Source organism: Danio rerio, chromosome 12 (assembly GCF_049306965.1).
Source record: "Danio rerio strain Tuebingen ecotype United States chromosome 12, GRCz12tu, whole genome shotgun sequence".
In the NCBI taxonomy this organism is placed as follows: Eukaryota; Metazoa; Chordata; class Actinopteri; order Cypriniformes; family Danionidae; genus Danio; species Danio rerio.
The window spans coordinates 27,865,314-27,879,672 of record NC_133187.1 but is presented as its reverse complement, the minus strand read 5'-3'; positions in this window follow the sequence as shown (position 1 = coordinate 27,879,672).

Below are 14,359 nucleotides of genomic sequence, written 5' to 3'. Positions count from 1 at the left end.
TGGCGCCTGTGGCGTTAATGAACTGTACCTTTCAGATGCAGATTTGCCTTTCTGCTGGATTTCAGAGATGCTTTAGTGGGATTAATATGCCGGCATCTGGGAGTCCTTAGGGATTAGAGGGGAAACGCTTTTAACAAGATTACTTTTGGAAAAGTGCTCAGCCAGAACACGCCATTGCTTTTAAAGGTTGGAAGTTGCGTACACATTCTCAGATAATGGTCTCTGAAGCAGTTCAAATGCGCTGTCAGTCTCTCTGTGTCTCCAGAGAGAGATGTTTACCTTTCCTTTTTGAGCTAAATGTCTTTCAGAGATGGTTTATGATCTCCTTTGCTGTGGATATTTACTGATGTTGCCAGAATGTTCACCTTTGACTGCATTTCTAAAGCCACTCGTGGTTATCAAGTGAGTCAATGGCATGTCCTGCTGATTTGTTGTCTGGACGCCGTCAGGTGACATAATCAAGTGGTATAATAATGATAAGGTTAGCTTATTGGTGAGAGCCACGAGGTCATACATTTTTACTTGTGATAATATTGTCTTTTTTGCCCTTCTCTTTCCTGTTTTCTTTCTTGGGTTCAGTTCTGATGTTGTCGCTATTTAGGGGCAAAGTTTATGTGGTTGTTTTGTTTCTTTCAAAGCACCTGATAATGATTTACTTTACCATAATGAATAAGCTAAGATGAATAAGCTAAGACATTGCAAGTGAAAACAATATAATGTAAAGAAAACACCCAAAATACACTTTGTTACAATACAATTGTTTCTTTTGTCACTTTTATGAGTTTTAATCAATACATATATTTAATTTTTAAAGGCTGTATTCTCAAAATAACTTTTTTTCTCTTGCATTAAGATATAAATCTCCCTTTTAGCAGCAGTTACATACAGAAATCGTTCAAGTTTGTATCTGCTGTATATAAAATAAAATTTGTATTTTCAGTTTGCAGTATTTTCTCAAATATGGAGTGATAAAAAGATTATAATTGTGTAAGGACCATTGACTATAATTGGTTAAAAAATAACCTGACATTGGGTGGCACGGTGGATCAGTAGTTAGCACAGTCGCCTCACCTAGAAAGTTGCTGCACACCTAGAAGGTCACCTAGAAGTCCTGGCTGGGCCAGTTGGCATTTGTTCTCCCCGTGTTTGTGTGGGTTTCCTCCAGGTGCTCTGGTTTCCCCCACTGTCCAGGGACAAGTGCTATAGGTGAACTGAAAAATCAAAATTGTCCGTAGGTTATGAAATGTGTGTGAATGAGTGTGTATGGATGTTTTCTCACATTTCCTCCTTGGTTGTGGCTGGAAGGGCATCCGCTTTGTAAAAAAACATATGCTGGAACAGTTGGGGGTTCATTCCGCTGTGGCGACCTCTGAAATATAGACTAAGCCGAAGGAAAATTAATGAATGAATAACCTGTCATCATCCAAAGATCATTTGTTGTTTGTTTGTTGATTTTCCCACTTCTGGGTTGCAGCAGGAAGGGCATGCGCTGCGTAAAACATATACGCAGAATATAGACTAAGCCGAAGAAAAATGAATGATGAATGAATGTTTTTGACTTTACTAATCTGCAGTGTCTTGCCTTAAGAAAAAAATATATATTATTAGTAGTAGAATTGTACATTTTTACTGGCTTTAAACTGCATTGTGCTTGTTTTTGAAATAATGAAACTACTTTTTTGAACCCCTTTTAAACAGCATCATCATGCACAGGTGTAAATGAATTTCTGTCTTCATAATGATATAGATTAAACCATTACAGGAATGTATTAAATCTAATGCAAATCAGATTCATGCAGATCTTAAATGCAATCCACATGAGCTGAAGTTAACAAATAAGTGAGGCAAATAATTTAAACATCATATATAATATGACACACACAACCTGACAACCTGTCGCCTATCCAAGTTTTAAGAAAAAAAAATAATAACTTAACTTCTAGTTGATCATCAGAAGTGGCTTATATGAAAGGCAAAGGCTTCTAGATTACGTTTATTTTACCAAAATAAAATATGATCATGGCTTGATTTGTAATTATTTAATTATGATAATATAATCTGACAAAACAGTTATTTACTTATGTAGTATTTATGTGCTAAAAACATTGCAAGAACATCAAACTTAATTATCTGTTGAAGACCTTGAGCATTTAAAGAGGCGAGCTACTAAACACACTATACAAACAACCGGTGCTGGAAATATTGCTTAAAAATATTAATTTGTTACTCAATATGGTCTTTTTGTCAAAAATGTAATCTGCACAACAGTGCTTATTTTACGGGGATGTATTGTGACTACTTTTGGATTTCTTTACGATTACTTGCCTTAAGTGTTTTGTTTGTTTGTTTGTTTGTTTGTTATATAGTATTATTAAAATATTCAGAAACCTAAATCTTATTTTTATATAGCCATTTGTGAATGTTTAAACTAAAGATTATGACAACCAGTATAGTTTTTGGAAAGAAACATTTAAAGAAAGAAATAATATGAATCAGAGAGAATCAGTAAATTAAGAATAATTTACTGCCACTGTGCAAATTATTTGTAAACATGTAATCCTTAAGTACTTTTGATTAGATTGACAAAAACACATCTTAATACCAACTGTAAATTGGCTAGAATGTCAGATAGGAGACTATCAAAATACTGTGTAACCTTTTGGGTTGTGGGTGTAGAGAGACACACCACAGGTTCCACCATCAATCTACACAGTCCACATCTGGAAAGAGGCAGAAATCATTATGTAAGCATGCAAATGTTTGCTTGTCAAGTGGTCCAGATTAGATGGTAATGTGTGGCTCTTATGCATAGGCGCTGATCACTGCTGTCTATCATTTTTACTCCTCAGCCAGACTAAATTTGCCAGCTCAGATCAATATCCCAAAGCATTTAAATCCAATTTAGCCATTTCTTCTTTATTTAAAGTCCCCCTTAGCCGGATGTTGTGGGGACTTATTTATCAGTATAAGCTGATATATTTCCAATTGAATGGAGTATTGAATAGGGCCTGGGTTTTTTTGTGCATCATAACCTTTTACCAAAATAATGGTGAGGGTAAAAATTTTGTGTCGAAAGCCATCAAACTGATGTCAACAGAGAAGGAAGCAATTTTTTTTATTTAATTTAATTAAATTGTACAGATGAATTGTTCACCTAAAGAACAACATTATGTGCTAACAAAATAAACATTGTAAATTTTGATTTCACTCAGACATTAACTGCTTATAATGCTTATTTTTTATACATCTAATTCTGGAGTAAAAGTTTGCATACATCTTGTAGAATCAGCAAAAGAGTTAATTATTTTAATAAAATAAGAGAGATCATACAGAATGCGTGTTAATTTTATGTAGTACTGACCTGGATAATATATTTTACATTAAATAGTGTTTTATTTCCTGTTTAATATTAATATATTGACTGTTTATTTATACTTTATATATGTATACTTATAAAGCCCATATTCTCCACGATGCTATTCTACATTGCCAGTCAATACCTAAACCTAACTACTTAATAATTAATAAGAAGCAAAAAGTTATTTGCTTGTTCGCAGTGTTGGGTAAAGTTACTTTTAAAAGTAGTGCATAACAATATTGAGTTACTTAGTTACGTTTTATGTAAAATAATACATTGTTACTTTTGAGTTACTGTTTTCATACCTGCCTGACGCTTGATCTTTGTTTAGAACTTGCAGAATGTTTTTCTTTAAATTTGAATAATGTTACCTTCAGAGAAATTTCAGACGCTATACATGCTGTATATACAGATTAATGAAAGTTAAAGGCAATGTGTTTGCTCCTTTTGTATGTTTGTCTTATCATTTCAGTAAAATCACTGTCCATTGAGACTATCCCCAATTTTTCCATGTGTTCAAAATAATAAGAATACTTCCCTCACAGCAATGTAAGCCATCTTGGTTCTTGTCTGCTCCTGCGGTGAGCTCATTCTCTCATTGAGTGTGATTCAACGTGATTACACTAATTTTAATTCAGCAATCTATTTTCAAAAGTGTAGTAATTAATTTGAAAAGTATCTCGAGTTAAATTTTTTAAAAAGTGACTTAAATGTTATTACTTAATTTTTTTAAGTAATGCGTTACTTTACTAGTTACTTAGAAAAGTAATAATATGTATATTACGTTACTTGTAAATAATGCATTCATTCTTTCATTTTTTTTCAGCTTTTTAAGCTTATTGGTTTCTTTATCAATCTGGGGTCACCACAATGGAATGAACCACCAACTTATCCAGCATATGTTTTATGCAGCAGAGTCACTTTTATGAGTTTTAATCAATACATATATTTAATTTTTAAAGGCTGTATTCTCAAAATAACTTTTTTCTCTTGCATTAAGATATAAATCTCCCTTTTAGCAGCAGTTACATACAGAAATCGTTCAAGTTTGCATCTGCTGTATATAAAATAAAATTTGTATTTTTAGTTTGCAGTATTTTCTTAAATATGGAATGATAAAAAGATTATACTTGTGTAAGGACCATTGAATATAATTGGTTAAAAAATAACCTGACATTGGGTGGCACGGTGGATCATTAGTTAGCACAGTCGCCTCACCTAGAAAGTTGCTGCACACCTAGAAGGTCACCTAGAAGTCCTGGCTGGGCCAGTTGGCATTTGTTCTCCCCGTGTTTGTGTGGGTTTCCTCCAGGTGCTCTGGTTTCCCCCACTGTCCAGGGACAAGTGCTATAGGTGAACTGAAAAATCAAAATTGTCCGTAGGTTATGAAATGTGTGTGAATGAGTGTGTATGGATGTTTTCTCACATTTCCTCCTTGGTTGTGGCTGGAAGGGCATCCGCTTTGTAAAAAAACATATGCTGGAACAGTTGGTGGTTCATTCCGCTGTGGCGACCTCTGAAATATAGACTAAGCCGAATTTTTTTTCAGCTTTTTAAGCTTATTGGTTTCTTTATCAATCTGGGGTCACCACAATGGAATGAACCGCCAACTTATCCAGCATATGTTTTACGCAGCAGATGCCCATCCAGTCTCAACCCAATCACTGAGAAACATCTATACACACTCATTCACACACACACACACACACACACACACACACACACACACACACACACACACACACACACACACACACACACACACACACACACACACACACACTACGGTCAATTTTAGATTACAAAATTCACCTATACCACATGTCTTTGGACTTGTAGGGGAAACCGGAGCATGAGGTTACATACACTTGAGTCTTAATACAATCTTTTTATGAGTCCCTTTGTTTTCCTTAACGAAATATCCAGAAATATCCATCTGCTTCAGTAAATAAACAGCTTTTCGTTTATTTTTATTTTTTATTTTTTTTTTGCATATTGGAACCCTTTTCAAGAATCACAGCATTTTTGAGATCATCTTTTCACATAGAATCCTACCAATTCAACTTATTTTGTCTTCTGGGTAACTTGAAGCTTCTGAGTGGAGTAGTTGATGAAAAATAAAAATATGATATTTCAGCCTGATCTCACGAGAAAACGTAAGTATTTTATTTTTTGTCAGTTTAGTGGCTAATTGTGCAGTTGTACAAAAATGTACAATTTTGAAAAAGGTCTCGTGGCACCTAACCCCAACCGTCATTGGGTGATGAGCAAATTGTACTAAATTGTACAAATTAGATCGTACAAATTCATACGAATTAGCTACTAAATCAAAAAGTTACGAATTGCCATGAGATTGGTTGGAAATTTAGGTAAAATTCTTTCTGCTTAAAGGTTTTCAGCCCTTCACTTTTAATGCGTGATTTTTTGCTAGTGGCCGTGGGCCAAAGTTGGCACATGGTAATGTTTGATTTGGCCCACTACCTCATGAGAAGAGAGGAGGAGGGATGGGGATGGTTTAGAAATTCATTCATTCATTTATTTTCTTGCCGGCTTAGTCGCTTTATTAATCCAATGTCGCCACAGCGGAATGAACTGCCAACTTCCAGCACGTTTTTATGCAGCAGATGCCGCAACCCATCTCTGGGAAGGTTTAGAGATTGTCATTTCAAATCTAATGTAAACTTGTTTGCTTTATTATTAAAAGCTATCTGAAATTAAATGTTTCAATTAAATATTGTAATTTAATCAGATTTAATATTAATATTAATATTTAAATATACATACTGTCACCTGATGGATAGAGGACAATGCAGAGACTTTAGTGAGCTAATCAAAGCACTAGTGTACACTAGTGTTGACTAGTGTATTCAGCATTGAACTTCACTAGTCACTTTTATGCATTTATTGCAATATTATCATTTGAACGTTACACTGCATTAGTTAATATGATTTAAATTCATGTTTTTATTTATTTTTAAACATTCATTATGAAATAAATTAGGACATCTCCCATAGCAACTTGAATGTAATATAGTTTTGTATATTAACTTTTGGCCCACGGCTCTCGATGGTATTTAGTTTTCGGCCCTTTATACAAAGAAGTTTGGGCACCTCTGTCCTAGAGCCTCAGTAAGACTTTGAACCTCACTCAATCTCTATTTTTTAGCTCAGTTCCTGATTTATCAGGGGTCACCACAGTGGAATGAACCACCAAAAACTAACTTATGTTTTATGTAGCAGATGCTCTTCCTTCCCAAGAGTTTGAACCTAAATAACTAAATACAATTTTATACTATATAAATGTATAAGTATTCTTTTTATGAGTTAAAACGACAAGAACTATGTATGTATGTATGATGCCCCTTATTTTTATATATTATTCAAAAAAATTAACACAGGGGTGTCACGGTGGCATAGTGGGTAGCACAATCACTTCACAGGAAAGTCACTGGTTGAGTCCTGGCTGGGTCAGTTTTTGTGTGGAATTTGTGTTCACCCTGAGTTTGCATGGGTTTCCTTCAGGTGCTCCAGTTTCCCCACAAGTCCAAAGACATGCAGTATAAGTGAATCGGGTAAGCTAAAATGTATTTGTAGTGTATGAGTGTGTATGCATGTTTCCCAGTGATGGGTTGCAGCAGGAGGGATAAGTTGGCGGTTCATTCCATTGTGGTGACCCTAGATTAATAAAGGTACTAAGCTGAAAAATAAAATGAATGTTGATCATTTTGCTGATTCTCCAAGGTGTGTGTTAAATTTTGACATTAACCTTATCAATGTCACTCAATTTGATTGCTTTGTTGAAATGTGAAAAGAGTGTTAAAAAAGGCTACACAGAGCTGCCAACCTATGTGTATTTATATAAGCAGTTGGTAGAAAGTATGGCTCTGCATTTATGTAACATTTACTCTGACTCCTGCAATGAGCTCTGAACAAGGTCACGAGCGCCTGGAGATACGATTATAGAGTAAACAGCTCTATGCTATTGACTAGTGCAATTTATAATACAGTATAGCCTGGACTCTTCGACCTAAAATAGAGCTGACCTTACACTGGGGTCGGTACATAACACTGTTCATTGGCCTTTCCGAAGATTTTATATTTCTTTGCATATATTGTTTTCCTAATCTGTAAATCCTGTGTGGTGCTATTTGTATTTCTTCATGCAACATGGCCAAAAATATATAAAACTCTTGCTATGAGTGTGTGATTTCACTTTACTTAATTGAATGATGCATTTGAGTGATTGATATAATGACAATAAACATAAAAGTCTAATACGTATTATGAATTATGCTTGATTGTTAATGCTTTTTTTTACATATGTATGATGAAGATTGAGTCTGTTTTGTTTTACATAGTTTTCAGTTTCTATAAGAAATAAAATGCATTTAAATATACATGTATGCCAAAACAAATGAGTAAAACTAGTTTTGGTTTGGGATAGGGGTAGACGCTAATAAAATACAATTAATAGGAAATTTAATAAAAAACTTCTCATTAATATCCAGTTGTATGTGATCTAGAGCTGATTAACCACGTGGATGGATGACAACAGCATTTTGAGCCTTTTAGTAGGCGCAGAAGGCCCCTTCTGGCATATATCTATCAGCTGATAACCACTGAAAACGCCCATTAAATTGAGTAGTAACATTTGAATCTGCAGAATGTAACAAATACTCAATGACAAGAGAGAAATCATCAGCGCAGGCCATGCATATTAATCTATGGACACAATAAACCATGTGATAGCTGGTTTGGCATCTTCCACTGCAACTTGTTATCATAGCTGATTATTCAGGGTAAAGATTTCAAAGGTTATTTTGCCAAATTTCAAGAAAGAAAATTAGTACACACAGGACATGCTTTTAGAACCAGGCAATATTCAATAATGTACAGAATACACAATTTGTTTAACACATAATAAATAATTATTGTTTTGAAAGCTTTTTCTTAGGGAGATAGTTCACCCGGCGATGCGGTGGTGCAGTAGGTAGTGCTGTCGCCTCACAGCAAGAAGGACGCTGGTTCGAGCCTCAGCTGGGTCAGTTGGCGTTTCTATGTGGAGTTTGCCTGTTCTCCCCGCGTTTGCATGGGTTTCCTCCAGGTGCTTTGGTTTCCCCCACAGTCCAAAGACATGCAGTACAGGTGAATTGGGTAGGCTAAATTGCCTGAAGTGTATGAGTGTAAATGAATGTGTATAGATGTTTCCAAGAGATAGGTTGCAGCTGGAATGTTGGCGGTTCATTCCGCTATGGCGACTCCAGGTTATTAAAGGGACTAAGCCAAAGAGAAAATGAATGAATGAATGAATGAATGAATGAATGGATAATGAAGATAGATCACCCCCAAAAAGGTGATACACTCAAAAATTATGTTTGCTGCTTGTTCAGGTACTCAATTCTTGAGTTTTTACAACTTAATTGTTTTTAGTTCAATCCACTTAAATTTGTAAAAACAATTAAGGTAACTTAATCGATTTGTATTGGGGCGACATGAGGGAATTGTTTTCAACCCAGCTTTTTTACAGTGTCGATCAAAGTTATTAATCTTATTGTTTATTATAATCCTTCAATAATATCAGCTGAAGCCATTTTATTTATTTATTTATTTATTTATTTATTTATTTATTTATTTTTACACGTAGTATTTACTGTTGACTTTGACGGAACTGAAACTTTCTTATTACTAATAACTCATTACAGTATATAAAGTGGAATAAATATATTTATAAACATGAGAATGTTATAAATTTTGCTAATTCATGTACTTACATGATGCAATATGTTTAATCTTCAAATGCAGAGAAATAAGCAATTTCTTACTAGTGATACAGACTGTGTTCTGTGCGGCCATGCTAATCTGGACTGTACATAAACTTCTATGTTAAGCGGCTTTGGCACAATCTACATTGTAAAAGTGCCATATAAATAAACATCAATTAAATTGAAATGAATCACATCATACACCCTTGATTTCTGATTTGGTATCATAGAAAACAGCGAAACACTAAAGACCCCATAATGCAGGGGTGTCCACACTCGGTCCTGGAGGGCCAGTGCCCTGGATAGTTTAGCCCCAACCCTAACTAAACACACCTGAACAAGCTAATCAAGCCCTTACTATTGACCTTATTCTAAAATGCGGAAGTGCGGCTGTTTTCGCGATTGTTTTAGAACTTCCGTTTCAGTCGCCCATGGGAGAAATGACTAGGAATAATAAACGGCAAAAAAACGGTCAAACTACTTGCTCTACAAACAAATGTTTGCCTGACTACACAGACCAAGTAGAATAATATAACAAAGAAATATCAGTTTGCAACATCAAACAGCGAAACGAGAAGTTTTTAATGTCTAAAAATTAATGGAAGTGAATGAGGCCGGAAGTCTCGTGACAAAAAGATTCAAATGGCTGCGCCCACTCGTCGGCAAAGAATAAGGTGAATACTAGAATCTTCCAGGCAGGTGTGTTAAAGCAAGTTGTAGCTAAAGTCAGCAGGACACCAGCCCTCCAGGACCGACTTTGGACACCCCAAAGTATTATGCATTCTTTTAGACTGCACAGAACAACACAACCCTAAAATGTGTTTTAAAAAAAGGCATGAACTAAATGTTTGCTGAGTTATGTATCTGTTTACATCGCCTATTGAAAGCAACGAGAAGATAAATGAGCCAGAGGTCATTTCCACAATTGAATGAATTGACAACATGCTGGGCTCAAAGAAACATCAGAGAGAGGTAAGTCACTGTGATCACTGTGAGGTAAGTTAATTTATAGCTAAGGCAGAGCTTTATATTTCCACAGAGCAGCATTGTTTGTAATAATAGCTGCTGTGTGTCATTGTGTACCGTGATGGACCCCGAATGCTGTCTGTACTTGTCACTCTTGAGAATAAAAGCGACAGGATTCAGATGGAGTGACTTGGCTAAATTATACCTCTGATCTTTTACTGTAACACATGAATGGCACAAGGACAGTAGCTGGATGTACGTCTGAGTGAATTGACAGTCACTCATTTTTTTTTTCTGTAGGGCTCCATTCAACCTTTCTGATGACATCAACTATAGTGGGTCTTCTTGATCCAGAAGTGCATTTCACAGAACATATAAGCATTATCAATGCTTTATCAAAGTCATTATGAATGTATAAAGCTAGTAATGTATTTAAATGGATCAACACCGCTTCAAAGAAAACTGTTCCACACCATGAGGTCAAAGTTTTAATGTTTGGCATAATCTAGTCATGTAAAGCTACAAGCCAGTTGTAAAAGCTTTAATCTAAATACTTTGATTTTAAAGCAAAGTGTATTTAAGTGAAAACTTTTTAAATATAGGCAAGGCAAGGCAAGTTTATTTATATAGCACATTTCATACACAGTGGCAATTCAAAGTGCTTTACATAAACAAGAATAAAAGAAACAAGTAAAATAAAAATAAAAACAAATAATAAAAATGCGTAAAACAAAACAAAACATAAAAACAGGTAAAATGTGATATAAAAGAATGAAGAAGAGGAGAAAAACATGATAGTGCAATCTCTCGGACGCAGCACAGTGCTCATTCAGTAAAGGCACAGCTAAAGAGATGTGTTTTTCAGTATTGATTTGAATGTGCCTAATGTTGGAGCACATCTGATCATTTCTGGAAGCTGATTCCAGCAGCAAGGGGCATAGTGGCTAAAAGCCGATTCACCCTGCTTTGACTGAGCTCTTGGAACTTCTAGTTTATATGATCCTAAAGATCTGAGTGATCTGTTAGGTTTGTATTCAGTGAGCATATCTGTGATGTATTTAGGTCCTAGGCCATTTAGTGATTTATAGACCAGTAATAATACTTTAAAATCTATTCTGAATGTAACTGGCAGCCAGTGTAAAGACCTGAGGACAGGTGTGATGTGCTCTGATTTCCTGCTTCTGGTTAGAATTCTGGCTGCAGCGTTCTGGATGAGCTGTAATTGTCTGACTGTCTTTTTAGGAAGACCAGTGAGGAGTCCATTACAGTAATCCACCCTGCTGCTGATAAAAGCATGAACAAGTTTTTCTAAATCTTCACTAGAAACAAAGCATCTGATTCTTGCTATGTTTTTGAGATGATAGTATGCTGATTTACTGACTGCTTTGACATGACTGTTGAAACTCAGATCTGACTCCAGAGTTTTTTTAATTTAGAACATTCTACTCATCAAAGAAGTGTGGGGCAGGGGGGCTCACAACATATGGTTATTGCTAATAATTACCATTTCTTGATTATCAAATCAGCATATTAGGGTTTGACAAGTGTGAGTGCTGCGAATCGGACCCATGCGCGGTTCAATTGGCCGGACCTGGCTTGGTTGGAAGAGGTGTGCCAAAGCCGGTTAGGTTGGGCTTTGGTGTGGTACGCTTGTAGTGTAAGTGCAAATCGTGCCTGTGCCTGAAACTGAGGACACAATGTCACTTTTTAGGGACTGTTACATATGGATGTTTTATTCATTCTTAATTGTCAATCAACGTCAACTGCCATAGTTTATCAAAGACGCAAACCCCTCACTGAACGTCAGCTGCACCTTCAGCAAACCTCCTAATACAGGCAGCACAATGACTTTTATAATAATTTATGAGCGTCAAAAGTTGTGGATCTGTTCCACAAGATATTTGACTACGTGTCACTGCATATCAAACGACTAAAATTATATAATTAAATATTAAGTATATATATAGGACATAATAAGAATATATATAGAATATAAATATAAAGGATTAAAATAGTACAAAACATATTATTTTCTAGCCAACATAAATATAAAAACCACTGCCTTCATGCCTTCTTCATCTCAGGGGGCTTTTTCAGTTTATCCACAAAAATTTTGCTTTTGTATAATGTTATTATTATTAGCAGTATTATTTATTATATTCATATTTATATTTGTTTTATTAAAAACAAGCTTGGATTTGCCCACCTGTCAGGTTTTAGACCATATAGGCACAGCACAAGAAGTGTTTTAAAACACTTCGTTATTATTGTTCATTTGTTCGTTTGCTGGAAATTAGAACTGAATTTAGAAATAGTTTTGAAAAAAATCTTTGCGCTTAACAAACAAAATTAATTATTTATAGGCTAATTGATGTCTGTGTGTACAAGGTTTCCCTATCTACGAGAGCGAAAGTGAAAGTATAATGAAAAGGTTTATCTCTTAAAGGGAATGGAAGATGAGACTCTGATTGATTTATTCTCAAAACACACCTATAATTCATTAAGAAAATAAGCTCAACGCTTTTAGACCATGCACCATGAAGCAAAGCGGATTTTTTCGTCCTTATATTATGAAAAGTGGATTCTGACATGCCCCTAATGCGTTTGCGCCCCGCACTTTGCACTTTGTGCATGGATTGTCAAAATAGAGCCCTTAGTTACAACAATTCAGCATTCTTATAGCCAGAGCCTTATCATCTTGCACCCCAAGACCGGTTGCATGGGAGATTTTCTAGTAAAAGTTGAATACAATCCATATAGAAGAGATAATATTTTAAATCAACCTCTTTTCTTAAATAATAAAATTTTTTGTTTGTTTGTTTGTTTATTTACAAATGGATGAAAGTTGGGATACAAAATTTTGAGATGTTTTATATGAATTCAAAGAAGAGTTTTTACCAGAGCAATATGTAGTTGACAATGGAGGAAGCAAAAGAAAAGTACAATATGTGAAATTAAAAATAAACATGATATAATAAACAGGCAATTCCATCCAGGGAATAGAGAATGGATCCAGAGAATAGAGAATATTGAGAAAGAGAAACGAATTATTTAAAAGAATGTACAGTAAAAATATTTACATTTAATTTTATTTATTTATTTATTTTTTTTTTTGAGATTATGCTTTTAAAGAACCCATAGTAAATAAATAATTGATGCAAAAAATCAAAAATGTAAGAGAGTGCAATATGGGGGAATATGAGAGGATGATATGTGATTCAAAAGTTGAATGTCTAGAATATTTTATAAGACACAAAGCAGTTTTTTCAGACACAATTTTAAACAAAATAGAGATGCAACAGAACAGACTAGTATTTCAAAGAGAGGAAGAAGGGTGTTTATATGACAAGAGCAGGAAGGTTTTTTTTGAAGACAGCAAAAACTTAATTAAGAGTTTGATTTTGATTTGAGATTGGGATGAAAATGAATTAGAATGGAACGGATTGGTGATGGTTGGCTGGGAAAAGAAAACTGAAAACAAGAAATTCGTAAATCTATAATGTTAAAGAAAAGCGCTGTGCGGGAAAGAAGAATTGTAGCAAGAAAAAAAATTGTGATGGATGTATGGAGAATTTTTAGAATTAAAACAGAAGGATATCTAAAAAAAAAAAAAATGGTAAGTGTATTTTAAAAGTGAGAACACGCTGAAGAAATTTCACAAATTATTATTACCCAAAGCAAATCAAGTTTAAAAAGGAGTGAACTGGATATTGCCAAAAACTTAATGTTCTTAAATTGTGTTTGTTTTTTTTAATGTTTTGTATAATGTATGACAATGTATTTGCATATTTAAAAATAAATAAATAAATACATGTAAAAAAAACTGGTTACTTACTGAAGCTAAGAAGGGCTTAGCCTGGTCAGTATCTGGATGGGAGACCACAAGGGAAAACTTGTTTGCTGTTGGAAGTATACTGTTAGTGAGGCCAGCAGGGGGCGCTCAAAATGCAATCTGTGTGAGACCTAATGCCCCAGTAAAGTGAAGGGGACACTATTGACCTTGATCTAAAATGCGAAAGTGCGGCTGTTTTTGGGATTGTCCTAGAACTTCCATTTCAGTCGCCCATGGGAGAAATGACAAGTAATAATAAACGGCAAAAAACGGTCAAACTACTTGCTCTACAAACAAATGTTTGCATGACTATACAGACCAAGTAGAATAATATAACAAGAAAATATCAGTTTGCAACATCAAACAGCGAAACGAGCAGTTTTTAATGTCTAAAAATGAATGGAAGTGAATGAGGCCGGAAGTATCCTGCCAAAAAGATTC